We start from the raw sequence: 24,128 nt of genomic DNA on the forward strand, positions 1-24,128 counted from the left end.
TAAGTCGGTCATCATTTGATTTCCATACTTTCTTTTTTTCAACTATGTCTTTTCTTTCAAGCTATAATTACCAGTTACTCAGGCCTCATTCAAGTTCGTCACAAATTACACCATGAGTTCAATTCAGTTCAGTGGAAAAAAAAATTAAAAAACAATTATTATGTAAAATATTGATATAGCTACATAAACGTATATTATAAAAATATGACATCCATAATATACATTTAATGTTTATATAATTATATGTAAGATGGTCTATACTACATAATTGGTGCCAGGGATTCAAAAATTAAAATGTCACCATCTAAAGGTCTGAGCTGGGTCTACTCAGCTTTAGACTGGTTTGTGAGCATTCCAGGCATCTCTGAAAACAAGCTGCCATCAAGAAAGGATGCACTTCCCTTCTCAGCAACCCCTCCTCCCCCAACCACCCGCTGTCTCCAAGCCATGAATTTCCTCATGTCTAGTGGAGCCGTTTATGAAATAACTGGCTCTATTGATTTCTCTGTCCAATACAGGTATGCTTGCTCAGCTGCCCATCTGTTTCCTCCCTTAGGCAGGACCATTGAGAAAAATAAAGGAAGGAAAAGTGTGTGTGTGTGTGTGTGTGTGTGTGTGTGTGTGTGTGTGTGTGTGTGTTCTGTGTGTCTGGAGATGTGTGCATGGAGATGTATATATAGAAGTGGTGTTACAGGGAGGAGTAGAGGTTCCAATCATTCTTCTCTGTAGGAAAGACACTTAGCTACAGCATGGCCTGTGGTATTTCCCCCAAAGTCAAGTGGGAACTTCACTTCCTGTTTAGAGATTGTCAGGGAGCAGAGAGAGCATTGCAGAGTCTACCAGACTCATGGTCAAGAGACCTGGTTCTCCTCAGGTGCCTCCACTTGCCAGTGCTGTAATTCTGGCAAAAAAAAAAAATAGGCTGACCCTACATTACCATTTTTTTCTCATCTGTAAAACAGATTAATGGCTCTCCATGCCTTCTACTTCATAGAAAGGTGTTCAGAGTCATGTGGGGAGACTCCCTAGAGCGTTATTTGGAAAAAAACAGAGCAATGCACAATTTTAGGCTTTATAGCATTAGAATACTTGAGATGGAGGATATGGTTGGAGAAGATGATCATGGCAATATTCATAAGAGACCATCCATCAAATCATCTGGTTCTTTGAACTGTCTCCAACCACTGCCCTGAGTTCTTCTAGGTGTTGTCCTCCCTTCTTTTTCAGGTGGCTACTACCCTTGCAGGCTATTTATTTTACATTAGACCCTAGAAGCTTGTTGCCTCTGGCAGACTCCACAGACACTATCTCTCCAAAAAGGCTTTGAAGAATGATCTATGAAGGACGCTACAAAACATCTCAAGATCAATTGCTATAATTATCCTCTGAATAATTTTCTGCCATTATTCAGGCTGTACATATTGTACATGAAAGGTGGTGTTCAGCCAAACCAGAAGCTTGCTGGGCTGAGATTTACAGCTCGCTGTGCAAGAAGATTTAGAAGGCAACCCCTAGGAAATCCATCTGGAGATTGTTGAGAGGATAAAGGAAAATATAAGTTCTTTTAATCTTAATATTCTTTATACTCTGCTCATTATGATTAGATATATCTTCTAGTTAAGCCTCCAACAAAAATAGAACTGGCAATGAAAAGACTATTTATTTTCTTTTCTACTGCTAAGGGAAAATAGCATGCATAAAAATAATAATAACAATATAAATGCTCCAATGCTTAGCTATTTAGAGAGCCATCCAGCGTCCCTCATTTACTAACTTTAGAGAGAAGAGAAAAGAATTTCTCTCTAGACTAAAATTAAAGAATGGAAAAACACTACTTGACTTGTCACTTCCTATATGTTGTAGTCACTCAAAGACTTCTTTTCTTTTAAATATATAAGGGAAAGAAAATCACTGAGTTTTCTATATCTGACTCTCTCAAGCTTTCGGGGAAAAAAAATGCCTGAAACAGGGAGGAATACAGGGATGCTGAGAAAGGTCACGAGAGCTTCTTTTCCCCTTTTTTGGAGACGAAGTTTTACTCTTGTCACCCAGGCTGGAGTACAGTGGTGTGATCTCGGCTCACTGCAACCTCTGCCTCCCAGGTTCAGGTGATTCTCCTGCCTCAGCCTCCCAAGTAGCTGGGATTACAGGCACCCACCACCACACCTGGCTAATTTATACAAAAACACACACACACACACACACACACACACACACACACACACATATATATATACATATATATATATTTTTTTTTTAGTAGAGACAGTGTTTCACCATGTTGGGCAGGCTGGTCTCAAACTCCTGACCTCAGGTGATCCGCCCCCCCTCAGCCTCCCAAAGTGCTGGGATTACAGGCGTGAGCCACTGCACCCAGCCATTCTTTTCCCATTATTGAGGTTATTATGGAAGCAGAGTTAAAGGGGAGAATAAAATTCAATATATTTGCTGTTGCATTGATCATTAATATAAATCAGCTTTGGTTCAGATGAGACAGTAAATGCTCCTTTTTCCTGATCTCCAGTACCTGGGTGATAGGCCATCAGTGGCTGGACAATAATGCATTTTAGCAGCAAATTTCCTATGAGTCATGGTTGATGGTTTTTTTCTCTGAAAGCGTTATATAAAATCATATCAAGGCAAGAGTTTGAACATAACTAAGGTGCTTTCTGCTGTTTTTTGCAACCAGACCCAAAGGGAATAAAACCAAACTCCAGGTTGTTTAGGCAATAACAAAAAATGATAAGTTTCATAATAGGACAATTCATTTTGAAGGTTCCATTAGTGTCCATAGGGGTTATTTAGTTGACAACACTGGTTTAGGCAAGGCTGCTAAAAACGCCTTGAAATAAAATGGCTCAGATACAGCAGCTGAGGGGCATTACTCTGCAGGCTGAGATATATGTTTTGGGTTTAAATTCAGCTGGGTGCTGTCAGTGGAGAAATGAAATGACCTGGCCCAGACCAGGTGCCCGGTGGCTCACGCTTGTAATCCCAGCACTTTGGGAGGCCAAGGTGGGCAGATCACGAGGTCAGGAGTTTGAGACCAGCCTGGCCAACATAGTGAAACCCCATCTCTACTAAAAATACAAGAAAAACTTAGCTGGGCATGGTGGCAGGTGCCTATAATCCCAGCTACTTGGGAGGCTGAGGAAGGAGAATCACTTGAATCTGGGAGGCAGAGATTGCAATGAGCCAAGATCATGCCACTGCACTCCAGCCCAGGCGACAGTGCGAGACTTCATCTCAAAAAAATAAAAGAAAAAAAGGCAAAAAATGACCTGGCTCATAGACACAGGTACAGACAGTCTGTTTAAGAGGCATAAACTTAGTCTTCCTTGATTCTTTTTCTGGGCTCATGACGGATGGGGTTGAGAGTGATCTTGGGAAGGCTGAAAAAGAGAAAGCACAATAAAATGTCCTGGCATTCCAGTTCTTCCACTGAAGAACTTCCACCTGGATTCAAACATCCAGACAGCACCTATATTCTCAATAGACTTACTTTTTCCTCCTTTCTTCCTGAGGGATTTTGGAAGGAAAAATTAAAAAGAGAAAATTGGTTCACAGTAGAGTCATAAAGCTGCCTCATTTGAAAGGATCTTAGAAATCATTGAATCCAACATGTTTAGATAACAAGCTTGGTAAGCCAAATCCTTCCCGCAGACTCACGGTATCTCCTGACAAGCACAGGCTTGACTAACAATAGGAGCTTCAAACATATTTTAATATGACTGGGCTTTCTCATTTTATAAACACATATATAAATTGAATACCAAAGAGGTTAAATGGCTTGTCCAAAGTTACAAGGCTAGATAATGGCAGGATGAAATTACTTGAAATTAAAGCTCAGATCTGTTGGTTCTTTGCCAAAAGAAAATAGATCTATAAAAGACCAAATGTTTAACATTACTTCTATTATATCAGAAATATTTGTCATATGGAATTTTCTTTTCTTTCTGATTTGTTCTATTTGGCTAAATCCTAGTTAGAATTTTTATCATGACATCTGGAGATTCATGACTTTAGAAAAATAAAAAGTTCTGAAAGTACTTGCAGATTTCATCAGTTGGACTGTGTCTGTATGTGTGGGGTGTGTGTGTGTGTGTGTGTAGTGGGTGTGTAGTGGGTGTGAGCACGTATGTGCATGTATGCTTGAGAAATTTCTGGCAGTAACAGGGTCCTTAGTAGATAGACCTCAGATAATTCCATTGCCAGGTAGGATGTCATGCTCTCTTGATATGAAAAGACTTGGGAATTTTGCTCAATCTCTCAAAGGGCCACGGAACTCCAAAGCATTAAAAGCATACCAATGCTATCAAAGTGGAAAAAAAGCCCTAAAATCTGAGGATAATTGCACACATCAAGCTAATTACCCAGAAGCACTATTAGCTAATGAGATTAGCCAGAAGCCCTGTCCAGCATTGATTAATCAAAGAATAATGCCAATGCACCTGTAGTACAAAGGCACCTAATCTCTAACAGAAGAAAGATTTGCCCGTGTTTGAAAATACTACTGCACACTTATTCTTTACTATCCTCTTGCTATATAAGAATTTTTTAGATGAATGCTCCAGGGAAGGCTACAATAAAGTGTAAACCAATATTTCTGTCACTCTGGACAAAAAAACTCAGATTATGACTCAATTTCTCCATAGAAATAATGGAAACATTCATAATCTATGTCCTCTAGTTCACAAGATTGTAAGAAATAATTTACAGATATACACAGTCTGAACCCCAAGCAAAATCTTTAGTGCTTAAAAATAGAAAACCAGTTGAATGCTCCAATTATGAAATTTGTAGTTGATCATTCTTTTGTCATTTATCAGGAAAATGCTCACATTCAAGAGAAAAGCCATCAGTCCATCAGTTTACAATACATAAACAACCTACAATGAAATGGCAAATAATTTCACAGGAAAAATACAAATAACAAATAATTATATAGAAAAATGTCACCTGACTCATAATAAAAAATGTAAATCAAAACAACAAAAAAATTTTCTCTCATAGCTAGGGAAGGAATGCCCTTCATTCAGTTATTAACTAGACACCAATGTCACTGTAAAGATGCAATAATCTTTTATTGACAATAATTACCAAAGAATCACCACATAATTTAAAAATTCCTATATTAAATTGTTTTTCTTTTTTTTCTCTGGTTGACTCTTCTGATCCTAGGTCTCATGCAGGGCTTTTGTTAATATGTATTCAGAAAAAAATCATAGGGTGACTGTCTTGTGGTGGTGTACTATTGATGTACCAGCTAAAAGAATTCCAGATGGTAAAAGGCTGGGAGAAAGAATTTATGTCACCACTTATTGGAAAGCAAATCCAAATGCTTCTGAACTTCAAAGGTTCTTTGGTAGGGAGAAATTAGCCAAGTTTTCTTCTTCTTGGGTGAGGAACTTTATTTTCTACTAGTGGGGGCATGATAGAAAGGGCTGTACAGCTCTAAGTTCTATGGAGACATTACCAGAGGCAGATGTCTCTTAGAGTCCAAGAAGATGCCACAATGAACACCAATGTTTCTCTCTTCTTTGGTGCAGTAGAATATAATTATTGTCTCAGAATAATTTTTTCCCTGAAGCCAAAATATGAAAATATTTTCAGATTTTCTTGCACAATGAATTTTATCCTAGGTAGAGGAATTATGGAAAACATACTTTAAAGCACTTTCTTAAAGAAATTTGTGCATACTTACATGATGGTGCTCATTATACAACAATAGGTATACTTGTCTCCCTGCCAGAAGGTAAGATTGTTGAAGACCACAACCTGGTCCTATTTACCGGTGGGTTTCCAAGAGCACAGCACAGTGCCTGGCACAAAATTAGTGCACAAAAAATGTTGGACATGTGACTAATGTAGCCTAGAAGCTATTAATGAAAGTAGCAAATCCTTTTCCTTTAAGATACTTCATTTGTATATATTTCTTAGCAATCTCTAATAACTGATCTATTCATTCCACAAATATTCACTGAGTGACAACTCTGAAGTAACCTCTATTGTAAGTGCTATGAGTATGGCAATGAAGAAACAGAGCAAAAATCATTGTCTTTATGGATCTTATGTTCCAGTAGAGAGAGAGAGAGATGGAAATAAATGCTATAGAGAAGAATAAAGCTGGAATAGAGGAGTATTGGCATTGTGTGGATGGTGGTACAGCATGGTATGAAAATTTCCTGGTTTCAGTTCATCTTCCTTTAAGAAAAACAAGGAAGACTTGGAAATCTACATGGATAGAAACAAGTCTATACTTTTTTTTTTTGAGACAGAGTTTTGCTCTTATTGCCTAGGTTGGAGTGCAATGGCTCAGGCTCGGCTCACTGTAGCCTCTGCCTCCCAGGTTCAAGCAATTCTCCTGCCTCAGCCTCAGGAGTAGCTGGTATTACAGCACCTGCCACCATGACCGGTTAATTTTTTTATTTTTAGTAGAGACAGGGTTTCGCCATGTTGGTCAAACTGGTCTTGAATTCCTGACCTCAGGTGATCCATCCCCCTTGGCCTCCCAAAGTGCTGGGCGAGCCACAGCATCCAGCAAACAAGTCTATACTGAAAGAAGGAGACCAGGTCTAAAGACAGAAGCAGTGGACCAGTAACATCCTAAAGAAATATGTGAGCTATCAAACTCCTGTCTCTCTTGCTATTGTTACTATACTTAGCCACCTCCATTCAGTAACAGACTTGATTTTACCCATTTGAACTTGTAAATTGCCTCTTTTCTGTGGAATGCTCTTGTTATCTGTTCACATGGCAGCCCCAGCTAAGCTCATAACACATCTCCCCCGTCACACTGTTCCTCGAGTGGATAAGACTGCCTCTGCTGCTGGGCAAACTACCACTGCTAATGTAGCATGAACTTGGATGCCATTTCTGGCATGTTCCATCATACCAGGAAATGACATCAGCCTCCCCCTGGGAAGTAGATCATGTTAGGCTCACTTTTCTTAGATGCAGAATAAGTCATGAAGTCTCACTGTGCAGTGTGATGGTTGAAGAGCGTATACTGAAATTCTAGCCGTTTAATGTCAAAGTTCACACTCTTTTCATTGCACTATACTTCTTCATCAGCAACTTTGAGGGGCAGTAGATGCACAAATCATGCAGAAAGAAAGTGGGGAGAGTAGAATGATCCTACATGCAAACTTGGCTGATATACATTATGCCAAGGGCTAGGGCTATGTGGACTTGTTTACTTCCTTTCCACTTTCCCATCATAGAGGGCCCAATGACTTTCACAATTCTGGGAACTTTTTGTTCATTCCCACACATCAGTGGATCGTCACTCTTTCTGATGAGACAAAAAAAAAAAAAGTACTTGATATCAACTCACTTCATGGCTTTTATTTATAATACAGTAATACAATGTTTTTTCTTAGGAAAAAAATTTGAGCTAATATGTTTATAATGGGAATGTTTTTAAACTTAAAAAGGTGGACTCTTGCAAATTACATGGCTTCTCTGTGTGGGATCTAAGCTGTGAGAAAATCGGTATTGACAATTGTAAAAATAAAACTAAGTTATTTTCTATTATTTATTTGACTCCATCCTTCACATCTCTTCAGATATTTCACAGGAAAAAATTGTCACTCACTTTCTTTTAATCATCACTCAACCCTGTGGTGTGCCTCTAACATCTGCATTTACTGTACTTGAAGAAGAGGTTAAAAGATCAGAAATGTGGAAATTAACCTTCTAGAATTTTGTATTTACTTTAAGAATTTAAGGTAAATACAATCAAAGCTGGTTTAAAAACAAAGTGAAAAAGCAAAGTCAAACACCAAGAAAAGAACAGATCGTACTGGGACTGCATTGCTGCCTTCGAACGTTTGGAATTATTACTTGGAAATGTCTTCAACAAAGGCAATAAAAACATGTCGGAAATGTAAAACCTCAGTCTGCTCCCCATACCTGCTTTTAAAAATTGCTGTTTGATTGACTCCACAGGGAATGGCAGAAGCAAGGCAATGGGCCTTACACAATGAAATACTTAAATATGATTGAGGAAAGCCCAGGGTTTGAAGCTATTGCAGTGAAGAATTTATTCACAGTGTTTTAAAAAGTGGATAAGGAGGTGAGGTTGGAGGAAAGGGGAAAGGAAGGAGAAGAAGAAATTTGTTGGCAAAGGTGGAGTTGGGGACACACGGAGCAAAGTATGGAGAAAAACATTTTTTAAATAAAATAAAATACCCTCAAGTCAGATTCCTTTGTAGAAGCCTTTGGGGACCCAATAAAAAGCTGCAACTAAATGAAAGTGTTACCAAAGCAGATGGAGAATAACATCAGAAAATCAAATGACACATTTAAAAGGGCAAAACATCAATATTACCTAAAGAACTGATCAAATGTGTCATTTTGAAATGCACACCAAAGCAACAAGATCATGAAATGCATTAAAACAGTGAACTGGGGAATGGAGAGTGGGCGCTTGGTTGACTCCCACCATGCAAAAAATCAGACGTTATGTGCTAGAATACATGAGTATAAAGGGAGGCAAGTTGTTTCTATACACACTTAGAAATTGTTAAAAAAAAAAAAAAGTATCAAAAGGATGGGCCATGACAAGAGACACATTTGTTCTAGCCAAGGGGACTCCGGCAGATTTCCTGGACAGATGTCCCGATGCTCTGCCTTGCTAAGTATTCCCTGCCTCTGAACTTTGGTATCTCTTTGGGGGAGGATTCACAGGTGGAGGACCCACAGCTAAACCTCTGAGCTTAGGACTAAGAATATGATGTGGTTTCTAATAGCAGAAGCCCTTTGCTGAGCAGCTTTTCTGTGAGTGTCACTCAGCTCTAGTAGACTTGTCTGTAGCAAAGCCCTAATCATGTTGGCCAGAAGAGCTGGTTCAGAGCGGCTAAACACAAGCTCCATGCGTGGATTAGGACAGTGACTTGTATGTTAAACCAGCAAGCCCAGTAGCTTCTCACTAAGTATATACATTCTCCAGTGATTTTTAAAATATTGCCAGAAATTTCAGATGGGCTCTGAAAAACGTAGGAAACCCTTTGTTGGGTGCAGGGCTTGTGGAAAAGGGGTATGGGTCTCCCGTTTGAAGTTTTGAAAATATGATGGGACTTCCTCTGTCCAGAGTGTGGTGGATAAGGGTGAGGGCTTTATAATCAACTGACATGGAGTTTAATCCTGGTTTAGTCACTTATGAGCTATGAGACTGTAGGCAATTTACTAAATCCTTCTAAGCCTCAGTTTCCTCATCTCTAAAACGGAGATAATAATGCTTAGTATCTCATGGGAGTCATTGGAAGGATTATATAAAATAATGAGGCCAGGCGCAGTGGCTCACGCCTGTAATCCCAGTACTTTAGGAGGCCAAGGTGGGCGAATCATGAGGTCAGGAGTTCAAGACCAGCCTGAGGAACATTGTGAAAACTCATCTCTACTACAAATGCAAAAAATAAGCTGGGTGCTTAGTGGTGGGCACCTGTAATCCCAGCTGCTTGGGAGGCTGAGGCAGGAAAATCACTTGAACCCGGGACGCGGAGGTTGCAGTGAGCTGAGATCGCACCACTGCACTCCAGCCTAGGCGACAGAGTGAGACTCTGTCTCAAAAGAAAAATGCAGTTAAAGAGCTTAATAAGTGTCTGGCATAGAGTAGACACTCAATAAATTGTTCTTTAATTAAATCATAAGCTGTACAACTAAATGGGACCTTTTTATCTCATATAAACTTCTTTATTTTACAAGGAGTTAGTAAAAAGGGGCCCAGAAAGCTAAACCGCCTGGTGTGGGCACCACTGCTGTAATGAATCAGAGCCTTTCGTGTCTCCTAAGCTCCCCATCTTTAAATGTTGACCTCCACACTTACAGTCTGTCTTCAGGCTGTGGCTGGGGGCGCTTTCCATATTGTCCATTAGCTCTGCCCCTGAATATCCTCCTTTCCCCATTAAAGAACTTACTCTTATTTAGCGAGAATCAACTAATAAACTTTGTGGTGTTAATGACCGATACGGGATTAGAATATTCACACACATGCCCTCCTGAAGATGTTTGTATTTCAGAGTAAACTGCAAAACTCAAGTGGAAAGGATCTCAAGCACTGACTCAGGTGGAGGGACTGGAGACCTGTGTGTTGCATATGGAAGGTCTTCTCATACTTCCTTCAAATGAGGTCATAGAGCCCTTGCACAAGAAACTTAAAGGCCACGGTTAACCGCTCTGTGAATGATGCCCTGATAAACGTGCAGTGTGTAGCCCTCATGCAGAGCTGTAAACAGGAGACACTATCTTTCAGATGATTAGCTCTCAAGTTGTGAAAGTTTGGAACAGCTGCCTTTAGAAATACTGAAAGTAATTCAAGTCCCTAAGGAAGAAGATCAATAGGCTCAAAGGGAAACAATGTAATTACCTTTGATATAAACTAGAAATATTTTTTAGAGGATTCCTTTAAAATCTTGACTCCAAAAATCAAATCTTTCTGATTTCTTAATAAGAGAGAATTGAAGAAGGGCGAGAAGGAGGAGAAAGAGAACAAACATACTTGGGAATTCTTTCCTAAAAGTAAAGCAAGCATAAGGACCTGTGTCTGTCAAATTTTAAGCTTCTCCACTTCAGAAATTGGCTGAAATACCAGAGCACTCAGGATTCCATGATCATTCTCATATGGTTCCTCTAAGGTGTTACATCTGTAATTCCGGATGCTCTGAATTCATCCAGATTGAGGAATATGGTCTAACAAAAATCAAAAACAGAGGTTCAACAACAGGCCAGTATGTATTAGACAAGGATCATCAGAAGGCTCCAAGGAAGGCAGACAATTTGCTTCTAGTAATGTAGTGGCTTTAGCCAAAAGGTACCCCGCAGCCATCTGTGTGCTTGCTCTCTCCTTTCCTTCAGATCTCTGTTTCAATCAGCATTTCAGTGAGGCCTTTCCTGATGCCACATCTGAAGCAGCAACCCCAACCCATCCCAACACAACAATCCCCTTTACACTTCTCCAGCATTGGACACTATCTGACTTATAGATCAATTTGTTTATCCATTAACAGTCACTCTCTGGTAGGTGGAAAGATAGCTCCCCCAAATCTGTCCATGTACGTTATATGGAAAAAGTGTTTTTGGAGGTGTGATTAAGCTAAGAACTTTGAGCTGGAGAGCTTATTCTGGGTTATTAGGATAGACCCTAAATGCACTCATGTGTATAAGAGAGAGGTAGAGGGAGATAGGACATACATACAAGAGAAAGGCAGATAAAGACTATACAGAGAGATGTGAAGATGGTGGCCTTGAAGATTGGCATGATATGGCCACAAGCTAAGGCATGCCCACAGCTACCAGAAACTAGAAGAGGCAAGGAATGGGTTCTCCCCTAGAGCCTCTGGGGGGAGAGAGTGTGACCTTGCCAACACCTGGATTTCAGACTTCTTGCCACCAGAACTGTGAGAGAACAACTTGTTGTTTTAAGCCACCAATTTGTGGTAATTTGTTACAGCCACCATGGGATACTAATACACTCTCCTTCAGTGAAATATAATCTCCAAGAGGAAAAAGACTTTTCTCTCTTTTGTTCTTTGTTCTGTCCTCAATCCTATAGCTTGGGCCTGATATACACGAAATATTTAGTATTTACATTTGATAAATGAATCAATGGAAGAAAAGGAGTCCATATACCACTTGGATCTAAATTTCTGTTTATTTTCCTCTTTCATATAAAACTGTTGTCAGCAGTTTAAAGAGTTAACATCTGCCAACGTAAGTCAGCAACTCACTCATAATATAATTAAGCCTACTAAAAGAACCATCTCAGGTAATACTTGAATAGAAAGGTCTTACCCAATTACTAAGTGGCTGAGCTGGATCTAGAAACGAGGATATTGGCCATCAAGCCTAATATTCTGTCCAGTCTGGCTCAGCTAGCTTTATCTAGACATCTGTGCTTTTGGAGGAGCTTATAGAACCCAGACAGAACCAAGACTAGTTTCCACAGGTAACACACACTAACCAGTCTCATTTCTTTACAATCACCCTCATCTAGCATATCTCCAACAGATTTCTATCTTAATAGTCAAAGCCAGCTGCTACTACCCAAGGCTGATTCTGCCAACGATGGATTATTATAATGCACGTGGCTAATAGGGCTTATGTTGCCATAATGTGGCAGGACTAGATAAATCTCTGTAATAAAACTAAGAATCCCTTGCATTTATATGTTGCTTTTACTTTCTAAGTGCATTCACATTTGTTCTGTCATTTTCTCATTCCAATATACCCTTGGGAATGATGGATCCGTCAGAGATAATGCTCCTTTTATCTAGTTGGAAAAAACTGGAAGGAGAACTGAAAAGTGCTTTGAATAATCCCTTCTGACAAGTGGGCATAGTCATTGCCCTTCTTACACACCAGGACCTTATTAGGATCAAATATGTAAGTTGGCATCTTTAGAAAAGTATAAAAAGGCTTACCTATCCGATAGGGTTCCTCTGATGAACTAGTCCTTGCTTCAGAATGAAAAATGAAATTCTGGCACTCTTACCCCATAAATTATAATTGCCTTTTTTGCCTCTCCTTAAGCTTAGTGCCCATCCCTCTCTTCTCCTCTCCTTGGCAGGTAAACTTAATGTTTGCACCAAATAAGTCAACCAGAATGGGAATGCTCATTTACTAAGCAAATGTACGAAAGGTATTCATGCACTATCACAGTTAAACTGCCATTAAAACAAGAACAAAACAATAAAAATCTTGTGTTTATAAGATAATGCAATCAAAAAGAGAAAAAATCATACATCTTTGGTTATCAGCTGTTTTCTCCAGTCTGTCCATGATCCGCTCAAAGGAAGAAGACAAATGACAACCACTGAACGGGCCACGATAATCAAACCCAGATTTAAGGGAGATGGTTTGTCCCATCTCTGCATAGCTTTCCACACACATTCAGTTTTGTTTGGGAAAATGTGAGAACCATGCCAACGGGAAAATCTTGGTCACCAAATATATTTAGAGCAATTATTTCAAAATTATATTTCTTGCTTCTTTTTTAGCTCTACTGAGAGCACATTTTAAAAAGGAACACAGAGCACTTACACCTTTTTAGAACAAAATAAGGCATCGCTCTTATAAGGCATTTATTCCTAATTACACAATTACTTTATCATGCAGCACTTGCTGAAAAAAAAAGACTATATGGCAAAGAATGGGCTGATTTAAGGTATTTTTTTATTATTAAAAAAAAGTTAACAAAAATGTTAAAGCATACTAAGTATTTCTCATTTCTGGATAATAAAATAATGATGTAATTAACAGTTAAATAGCATAACATCATATGAAGTTGTTAAATCTACTTGTGAATAGAAGTAAAAGCCATACCATTTTAAAGAATTTTAAAATGAGATAATTATCACGTAGTTTGAGAGTGGAAATCACATTCTTCCAATACGCATGCTACTCTTCGTACTTTTAAAAAGTTGCTCTGGGCTGGGCACAGTGGCTCACACCTGTAATCCCAGCACTTTGGGAGGCCGAGGCAGCCAGATCACGAGGTCAGGAGATCAAGACCATCCTGGCTAACCTGCTGAAACCCTGTCTCTAATAAAAATACAACAGATTAGCTGGATGTAGGTGGCACACACCTGTAGTTCCAGCTACTCAGGAGGCTGAGGCAGGAGAATCACTTGAACCCAGGAGGCAGATGTTGCAGTGTGCCGAGATCGTGCCACTACATTCCAGCCTGGGTGACAGAGCGAGACTCCATCTCAAAACAACAAAACAAAACAAAACAAAAACAGTTACTCTGGGCCAGGCTGTGGTGACTCAAGCCTGTAATCCCAGCACTTTGGGAGGCCAAGGCAGGTGCATCACAAGATCAAGAGTTCCAGACCAGCCTGACCAACATAGTGAAATCCCATCTCTACTAAAAATACAAAAATTAGATGGATGTGGTGGTGTGCACCTGTAATTCCAGCTACTCAAGAAGCTGAGGCAGAAGAATTGCTTGAACCCAGGAGGCAGAGATTGCAGTGAGCCAAGATCACGTCATTGTATGTACTCCAGCCTGGGCAACAGAGCGAGACTCCATCTAAAAAAAAAAAAAATGCTGCTCTGATTGTGGGACTCCTAGGTTTTGGATAGAGCCAGTCACAGTTGCAGGGTCACTTGCCTCCAGAGCATTATTTTCACTCCCAGTGACCTACTCCTCTGCTGCCTTCCCCAGGACACAGTGTCTGATGCAACACAGTTTCTTCGACTATTGCTCTGAGTATAGACCAGAGAGCACCAAATGAGCTGGGGAGGAATGGAGTCCATTTCTTCTGCAGAGAGATCCAGTACCATCCCTCACCTAGACTGTTTGGATGAGTCTCCTGATGGTTCCCCTGTCTCCAGCCCTGTGTCCTTTTTTTTTTTTTCTTTTTTTGAGACGGAGTCTCGATCTGTTGTCCAGGCTGGAGTTCAGTGGCACAATCTCAGCTTACTGTAGCCTCTGCCTCCCGGATTTAAGTGATTCTCCTGCCTCCGCCTCCTGAGTAGCTGGGATTACAGGCACCTGCCACCACACCCAGCTAACTTTTTTTTGTATTTTTAGTAGAGTTAGGGTTTTCACCATGTTGGCCAGGTTGATCTCGAACTCCTGACTTCAAGTGATTCGCCTTCCTTGGCCTCTCAAAGTGCTGGAATTACAGACATGAGCCGCCACGCCCAGGCACTGTCTCCTTTCAATCAGTCTACCCTATAGCAGCTAGAGGTCCTTCTGAAATGAGAATTTGATTGTCTTTTCCTTAAAATAGTTCAAGAACTCACGTTTCCTTTAGGATCACATTCAAATGTCATTGGATAGCATTCAAGGACCTTCTCCATCCTTCCCAAACCTGACTTTCCAGGTCCCCTCCTGCTAGGTGTCACTTAATATCTTGTGCTCAAGCCACATGGATGGAAAAGATGTGTATGCCTCTTGTAGGGGACGAAAAAGAATTTTTCTTTCAAACTTTATAAGTTCTTAGTTGGAGCAAAATCCTATTACAAAAAGACAGATGAACAAGAGAAAAGCGAAACAAACAAAGAAAAAGCTTATTAACATGTATATTTCATGTATATATTGCAGACTTCCAGGGGATAAGCAGTTTTCTAAGAGGTAGCTTTGAATCCCAGCTTATGTAGCATCTTCAACAAAGAACAGTAAAATTTTAAAGAAGTGACAAGACAAAGGAAAAAGACTGAGTTTCTGGGGACAGCAATTTGTGGGAAGACAAATAAACGGCAGATAAAGGCTGCTAGTAAAGCTTATTAATGTAGATTCCTTTAGTACCACCTCTAGGCCAAGAAGCACCTAAAGCTGTCTTCAGTGCTTAACCTTTGGTCTCTTCCTGGTAGAAGGAGGAGAAGGGAACCTTTTGTCTCTGACAACCCAGATCCTGCTTTTTAGGTAAATAGAAGGAGGGTAGAGAGCTTTTCTGCATCTGCCTCTTCTTAATTGTCTTCAGCTTAACAGTACTTCATGTTTTCAGGTGGCATATTCTGGCCTCCCACTGTTTTAGTCTGTTTGTGTCACTATAACAAAATACCTGAGACTGGGTAATTTATAAACAATAGAAATCTATTTCTCACTGTCCTGGAGGCTAGGATGTCCAAGACCAAGGCACCAGCAGGTTCAGTGATCTGGGGAGGGCTGTTCTCTGCTTCCAGGATGACCCCTTGTTGAGGCATCCCGCAGAGGGGCTGAATGCTGTGTGAAGCTTCTTTTATAAAGGCCTAACAGAGGACCCTCAAGACCCAATCATCTCCCAGAGGCTCACCTCTTAATAACAACTGCATTGGAGATTGTTTCAACATGAATCTCAGAGGTTCACAAACATTCAAACCATAACACCCACAGTCTCTACTCTCTCTGCCTTCTTCCACGATTTATCCTGGTGAAGCCCATTTATCCTTTAACTCAAATGTCACTCTGGATTCTAAGTCTCAAAAGAGCAAGCATGACATCCTGTGTACTTCACAACACATGCATAGCTCACTGCGGCCTAAGTGAGGTGCCTATCAAACTTTGAAACCAATTGTGAAAAGAGAAGAACTAGCATTTCTTCCAATAATATTCTTCCCGTTATTCCCTTTTTCTGATATTTTGCTTATTTTCCTACTTCTTGGCTTTTTTTTTTCTTTCCTTTTCAATCTGTCTCTAACAGGGGGAGCACCAGGATGAGAATGGACTTGCAGTTGGAGAGCCCGTGGTGAAACCAGTTGCCGTATCTGCCTCTACTGAAATTTCTTCTTAACACCCCATTGAATGCATCTGCCTCGGGGGCCTGGATTGCGGCAGCTGTTTAATAAACCACATCCGCAGTGCACCAGGCTTCAGACAGAATGAAAGTGAGAACCTCATATTCCATTTCAACTCTGGCGATAACCTCTGAATTCCATTATTCACCATTTTAACACAACCTTTATTATTTTCCTCAATGTCCTCCCCCCACCTCTAGTTTCCTTCTTCCCTTTGGTGTAGTCAAACGGCCTTTGGCTCAGCGGTTGGTGGCTTTATACAGGGAGCCTCTATTCATATGCATAAGCTTACAGCTATTCAGACACTTCAGAAATCTGATCAGCCTCCCCTTCTCTCTCCCCCTCCTAAATGCTTTGTGAAATCTTTGCTAGGCAGAGAAAAAGGCCATGTCTCTTAGCTGCTTCTGCCCTGCCTGTCCCCATTCAATTGTGGGGATGCATTATAGTGGAGTGGTGGTGGTTATCCTCTCAAAGTCCTTACGTATGTCACCCCACCGAGTAGAGGCGAGCGGGGGAGGGATGGAGGAAGAGAGGATGCCGGTGCCTGTCATGCTGGAACATTATGGAAAGTCAAGCTTCTGAAGAGGAGCTTGCTTACAACTGCACTATCTTCTAGGCAGTGAGACGTGCATCTTCACATTTTATAACAGAATGGACAGCAGCTAATTTCAATGCATCATATAACTCCCAAGAAGTGTCATTTTACCTGGATACTTAAAGGCAACTTCCCTGTCTCTTCTTGGGTGGGGCTGACAACATGGAATCTCCCCCAGCAAAGAATGTGTGCAGGAGTGACAGGCAGCTTGAGGAAACACGTGTTTCCATTGCCTCACCCAAGCCCCCATTATCTACGTATCATTCAGCAGTTCAAAGTTGAACTGACTGGGACAGAATGCCAGATTGCTGGCAGAGGCCGGGCTCCTGTCGAGTGCTAGCATCTCATACAAACAGGTTGAAATTAGGTTTCAAAACTACCTGGGAGAAAGAAAGATGAGGTGGAAAGTCGCTGATGCTAGCAAAAAATCCTGCAGTAATAGCTGGTTGGGGAAGAGAGCATGGGGAACTGAGCTGCGAAAACACTTGAAACATGCTACTCTGGTTCCCTTGTCTCCCCCAACTCTTTTATTAACTTAGCTTCTTTTATGAGTACTTTAATAAAACGAACTCTTTTCTACCCTGTGCAAGGAAGATCCATAAACGCTCCTACTTTAAAAAAAACAAAAGCAAAAAACTTACATTTCATAGGATATCTGGAAGGAAGGAGTGGGTAGGGGAGGGAAGAGCAATACACGGTTACGCTAAGGGCCCCTGTGATGTGGAATCATACATAAGCTGGGTGCGAGGATACTTTCTGAAAATCCGCTGATGCCACATGAAGAAAGGCATACTTTTTCAAGCCTTGGGAGGAAGATAATCCTTTATGACTCATTTAACTTGTTTATATCTAGTGATTTATCATCTAATCCTTGGGCTTTTCCTGAGGTCACAAGAGTTCTCTCTTACTCTGTGTGCAGAGTGAGGACTGAAGGGTGAGAGCGAGGCTCATCTACAAGCTCAGGATATGTTCTGAACTGGCTGGCCACCTGGAGGCCTTGGGACCCCTTGGGAGAGCGAGGGAAGATGTTCTTTCTCTGACATCCCACATTCAATCTACCTGCAAATCCTATTGGTTCTACTTTCAAGATACACTCAACCCATGTTTGGCATCTCCTCTGTTATCACCTTGTTTATGGTCCAAACCACCCTCCTCTGCCACCTGTATTAAATAACTTCTGCCTGGTCTCCTTGCTCCCACCTTTGTCCCCACCTCTACCCCCACCCCACTCTTCTGCTTGTTCTGCATAAGACACCTAAGGTAGTGGGAGAGGTCCTCTACTCCACACACTCACATCCTGCATGCACCAGCTCATCTACTGTGCTTCAGCTATGGTGACTTCCTGGCACTGTCTCTTGAAAATGGCATCACTGTACCCACCTCAGTGCACTTGTCCTTAGCCATCCCTATGCCTAGAACACTCTCCAGGTACCTTGTTTCCCTGAAGTCTGTTCAAACATCCCCTTCTTAGCCATTTCCCTGTTTCCTTTTCTTGATTATCCTGTTTAAACTTGCAATGACCCCCACTGCCTTCACTATCCACATTCCCTACTTTAAGTTTCTCTATAGCACTTATCATGGTCTCATATGCTATATATTTTACTCATTCTATGTCTGCCAACCTGTATGTTCCTTGAGGGTGGGATTTTTTTCCCTTTTTTTATGGCTGCATCCTCAGTGTCTAAAACATTGCATGGTACATAATAAGTGTTCAATAAATGTTTGTTGAAAGAATGAATATTATGCTCATTCTGAAGCCACATTTCTTGAAAACTGGGGATAAAGGCTGTGTCAGCACTGGGACTGTTGTGCCAAATCCCTGTTAACCTCAATAGGGAAGGTGCTAGGGTCAAGAGGTCAAAGAAGAGACCCAGGACCAGCAAACAAGACACGGAGTTTTATTAGGGGATCACATAGAGGGGAGACAGTCCAGTGAGCTGGACAAGAGAACTGAGTCACATGCAGAGACAGATCAGTGGCAGTGGCTGAACAAAAGATCTGCCTTACTGTAGCCTTACCTGTAGTCTACAAAGCCCATTGGTGGTGGGCTAGGCAAGAAAACTTCAACCACTTGCAAAGAGCATGAAATTTATATGGCATTTCACTTAATACCTGCCCTTAACAACCTCTACCTGGTAGCCTTCATGCAACCCAAAACTCAAGGCTTCAATCCTCTACGCAGCCCATGTTCCACAGGATGGGCTGGGGTGTGTGTGTAGGAATGGGGCTCCAATGTTCCTCATTGACAAAGAACAAATCTTCAGGTTGGCCACGCACAAATTCCCTAGCTTGGAACACACATTCCATATATATATATATGGCTATCAACCACAGCCCAGTCATTGATGCTTAGTGAGAGGGCAGCTCTCAGTGGTTAGAAATAACCTGTTACCTCCCACTTAACCACACGGCCTCATTCTGGAACAAAAGGCAGCCAAATGGAAAGAAACAGTACTGAAACTCTGCCTTCTCAGCTCTCATCTTTACTGCTCTGTTTTTATCATCATAGGGGTCCTCAGAGTGGGCCACACCAAGTGCAATGAGGGTGGAATCAGTTGCTACAGGATATCTGTGAAATTCCTCAGAAGGAGATTTCATGGCACAAATTCCCAGTGGCTGAAATGGAAGAGCTCAGGAGTCAAGGACTTTATATTAATTACCCTGCCCTGGGTGCCTTCCGTTAATGCTCAGGTGGCCTGCTTAAAATGAATTCCATCCTCATTCTTCCATTAAGCCCAATGATAGTCATCACAGTTCTGGCAAGGAGGGTGTAGTAGGGATGTCCACACCCTGGACCTGCCCTGCATTAGGACAATATACTGTCTCTTCTCTGCTACTCTTATAATTGGAATCAAAGGGTGGAATTGTCCAGACTCTCTTCCCACATCAACACGAGACCTCAGTCTCTGATCCAACCTGAGTTCCAGAAGTCCACAGTAGACACAGGAGTGATATGGAACTGACCTTCAGGGCAGAGCTTAAAACTAAGAGTTATCTCAAAAACAGTATCCATGGCTTGGGATGGCTACCAAAGAGAAGCTCCAGATGTAAATGGCCTGGAGGTGACAAATGGGTAAAAAATCCCCGGCCGGGTGTGGTGGCTCACCCCTGTAATCCCAGCACTTGGGGAGGCTGAGGCAGGTAGATCATGAGGTCAAGAAGTCGAGACCATCCTGGCCAACATGGTGAAGCCCTGTCTCTACAAAAAACACAAAAATTATCTGGGCATGGTGGCTCATGCCTGTAGTCCTAGCTACTTGGGAGGCTGAGGCAGGAGAATCACTTGAATTCGGGAGGTAGAGGTTGCAGTGAGCCAAGATCACACCACTGCATTGTAGCCTGGAGACAGAGCAAGACACTCTCAAAAAAAAAAAAGAGAAAGAGAGAGAAAAATCCCATAGCAAGAAGCAGCAAGCAGGTTTCAAAGGGTTAGAGAAGGCAGAAACCTAGACCCTGGGCTTTAGAGGCCTCTGCATCCCACTCTTTTGGAGAGCCGGGGTTCAGGACCTGTTAAAGGAACTAAGACAGAAATAGCCAACTCTTGGTTAAGTTCAGGACAGATTCAATGGGAAAGATAGGATTTTCATTAGTTTAAAAAATAGGCAAAAGTAAGTGTCTGTAAATCGAACTCAGCCAGAATCTATCTCAATATCCTTTTTTATTTTTTAAGGTAAACAGACAAATTTGTTATATTTGGAGCATAATCAACTCGTTTCTTATTCTTAGCTCTGCCTCCTGCCAGGCCAGGAATACTCATGAACACCAAAGCCATGGGCCCCAGCCCTGTTTGTAGTGGATATGAGTTGTGAGTTAGAATGAATGCATTTGGTGACTGGAACTAACTGAATTTGTAAATATGCAAATTTTTTCTTATCCTTCTTACTTTAAAAATGGGCTATTCCGCTACTCTCAGCAGATTTCGGCCTATTCATTGAGTACTTTAGAGTTTACAAAATACTTGCATAAACATCATCTCATCTTGCCTCTGTCCTTGCAGGAAACTATAGGGTTAAAAAAAAAAGAGAGAGAGAAAAAGCGGAGGGATTACATCAGATCAGTCTTAAAACATTAAGACATGACTTAGCTGGTCCTAATCCCACTGTCATGGTTTGGTGTTTAACTCAAATAAACACATTCACTGATTTACAAACTAGATAATAAAACATTCATCCCTACCTTCTTTTTTCTGAGACAGAGTCTCACTCTGTCCCCTAGGCTGGGGTGCAGTGGTGTGATCTTGGCTCACTGCCACTTCGCCCTCCCAGGTTCAAGCAATTCTCCTGTCTTAGCCTCCTGAGTAGCTGGGATTACAGGCACCTGCCACCACACCTGGCTGATTTTTTGTATTTTTAGTAGAGACGGGATTTCGCCATGGTCTTGAACTCCTGACCTCAGCCGATTCACCCTCCTCTGCCTCCCAAAGTGCTGGGATTACAGGCATGAGCCACAGCACCCGGCTGATTCATTCCTACCTTCTGACCATAGGATGGAACTCTTCTGTTAAATAGCAGATTCCTGGGGGCAGGAGGTGGGAAGAGAGTCTGACAAGCACAGCCTGTTGACTCCTGAAAACTCAACCTGTTTTCTTCTCCCCTCCCTGTAGACTCTTAGGTGATACTGAGCCCATACTAGCATATTCTTATCTTTCCTTTTTATGCAGCAGACAGAAGCTAATGAAAGCTTCTTCTGATTGAATTTTGTGCCTATAGTTCCCCAGGTAAGATATAAGAAAGGAAAAATATGGGTAGGTTGAACTAATACGACCTTAGGTGCATGTAGCACAATTTGATGGGATCATAAAGGCCTTTCAGGCTCTTAGTCTATAATCCCAAGATGGTCTCTCTAGTTCCTGCCCCCTCCTTTTTTCTTGCCCCACACCAAGACTTCCTGTAACTCTCCCCACTCACCACCACATCTAACAGGAGGATGTGACTCAAATCTCCCCAGGACTCCCAGCTTGAAGGCACGGATGGGGCATCTGCTTTCTTGAGATCCCATCCAGGCTTATTGGGCAGACACAGGCTTCCTGACAGCTCAGCTACCACACAGTAGCCTCAGCACTCCTCTTTTCCTGCACCAGTGACCCTTGTCAAGGTCCTCGGCACATAAATCAACTAGGAAGGCTGCCTCTCTGTGAGCAGCAGGTGCCCATGGTGGAACCCCAGCATGTGTGCCAGAGACTGTCTCCCTGGAGCGAGGTTGAGGTCTGCAGGACTCAGGAAACTGCCTCCCATTTACTGCCATTCTTTCTTAGCTGACGATGCTGAGTGCTCCTTGTCCTCCCAGTGATTCTCAGAGCCCGTATTAAATCGTCTCTCTGAACTCAATCATAGTCCATGGGTGGAGGAAAGACACTACCTACCACTGCTAGATTGCCCATGTTCCTTAACTCCAAACCCTGGTTGTAAAACAGCTTTCTTCTTACAGGCCTCCTCCTTTCTCATCAAATCACTCACAATACAGCTGCCTGAGGAGCTGCCAGCCCCATACACCCATCAGGGTGACAGCTTGCTGCCAGGCATTCTCAGAGGTCCCAGCAGTGGCTCACACCCTTCAAACTGCAAAGTGTTCTTTCCCTCTCTCAGATGATTGGCAGGTCTCCTAAGCACTTGGTTCAGCTAGGCGACTGAAAAAGAGGACTCCAGAGGAGCAGAACCTCCTCACCCCTATACCTCACCGATGGGTCATAAAGCAGTTGGACTTTCAAATGTTAACACCATATCTTGCTCACCTATGGTTTTCAGAACTTTCATGATAACCTGAGTTACCCTGGCCCCCAGGCTTGGCTGTTTCCCCAAGGATCAACTCAGGGCTACTTAAAGCAGAGAGCTCCATTTCTTGGAGTGAGCTGCTCGGAACGAAGATAAGTTGATGGTCTCTGAGTCCTCATGTGTGGCCTGCAGTCTTGATAACGGCTCTCTTGACAGTCCTCCATAAGTTCTGCTCCAGCCTCCCACTTGCAGGGCACTTTTTCATCTTCAGAAGGTTCTAAGACTTTAGGAATGAATCATTGCTGGTATGCAAAGTTACGTAAGAAAAGCTAGGGACAAATTGGCAAGTAAAGAATTCTAGTTTTTCCAAAATGGAAACTGTAGAAAAATATCAAAAATAATCTTATCAAAACATTTGCGTCCTCTGGCAGAGCATACCTCTCCTATCCACAAGGAGTCTTGGGTGCAGGAGAAGATGAAATAATGATATTGCTCATTAGAGACCAAGAGGAAAGTAAACAGGTCTACAGAGGGATGCTTTCCTACACTGTTGTGGCTTATCATGTAGACTCATTCTTGCATGGAAAGCAAAATAAGAGAATTGAATACCATCACTTCTGTGAGGAAGAAAAAAGAAGGCAACATATCAACTGTTGTCCTATTTGCATCTTTTCCTTCTGCTTCCTTATAAAATTAGCAGCAAAATGACATTCCTTATTTCTCCATGCAAGTCCTACAACTGACAGCCTTAGCATTCCAAATAAAGCTCCTGTTCTTAAGACCAATATTGAAGTCACTTAAGAACTCTCTGCCCTTGATTTTGATCCTTTCTCCTGTCAAAGTGAGGGTGACATTAACAAGTGTGCACAGAAGGGGGCTTTGTGCCAATTAACAGTTTCTCATTAGTTTAATTAGGGGACACATGTTTTTAATCACAGCTAAGAAAGTGGAATGATTGAAGAATTGATTCTGAGCTTTTGAAAGCATCCCTGTCAGTGCATGGAATTTAATTCTGCAGATGTGCTTTAAAAGACACAGTGGTAGAAAGAAATAGCTTTAAATGACATGGACTTACCGAGCATAATAGGAGAATAGGAATCTGAACCAGATAAACAAAGTGTTTCCATTTTGGATCTGAGACAATCTTTTTCAGGCTATCTGCAGAATCGAGGGTCTTGCCCTCTTTGTCATATTATGTGAGATATCCGAGTGGGACAATTTTCTTTTCCTTTCCACTAACTCTTTATCCCTAGGTTCCGAGTAAACAGACCTGATGGTGGTAAAGGTGTTCAGATAATGTGGATAGTTTAGATGCAGCTTTGCGGTGGGGGTTGCGGGGGTTGCTGATGGTCGTTCTAGCTGAATCGGCTGTTAAATTTGAACTTCATGGATTACTTGAGAAGTCTGAATTTGCGAGACCCATTTACATGAGGAATGGTTTGACTTATGGTCTCGCCTGCTTGTAACCTGAAGTTGGGTAACTGTCACAGACCGTGTACCACCTAAAAGGCCACTCATTCAGATCATTCAGATCATGCAAAGCTAAAGGTCATTGTTAAAAGAATTTGCACTACAAATTACGATGATTTAAATGTATA

Source organism: Sapajus apella, unplaced genomic scaffold (assembly GCF_009761245.1).
Source record: "Sapajus apella isolate SASKATOON/1434 unplaced genomic scaffold, GSC_monkey_1.0 scaffold22, whole genome shotgun sequence".
Taxonomy (NCBI): Eukaryota; Metazoa; Chordata; class Mammalia; order Primates; family Cebidae; genus Sapajus; species Sapajus apella.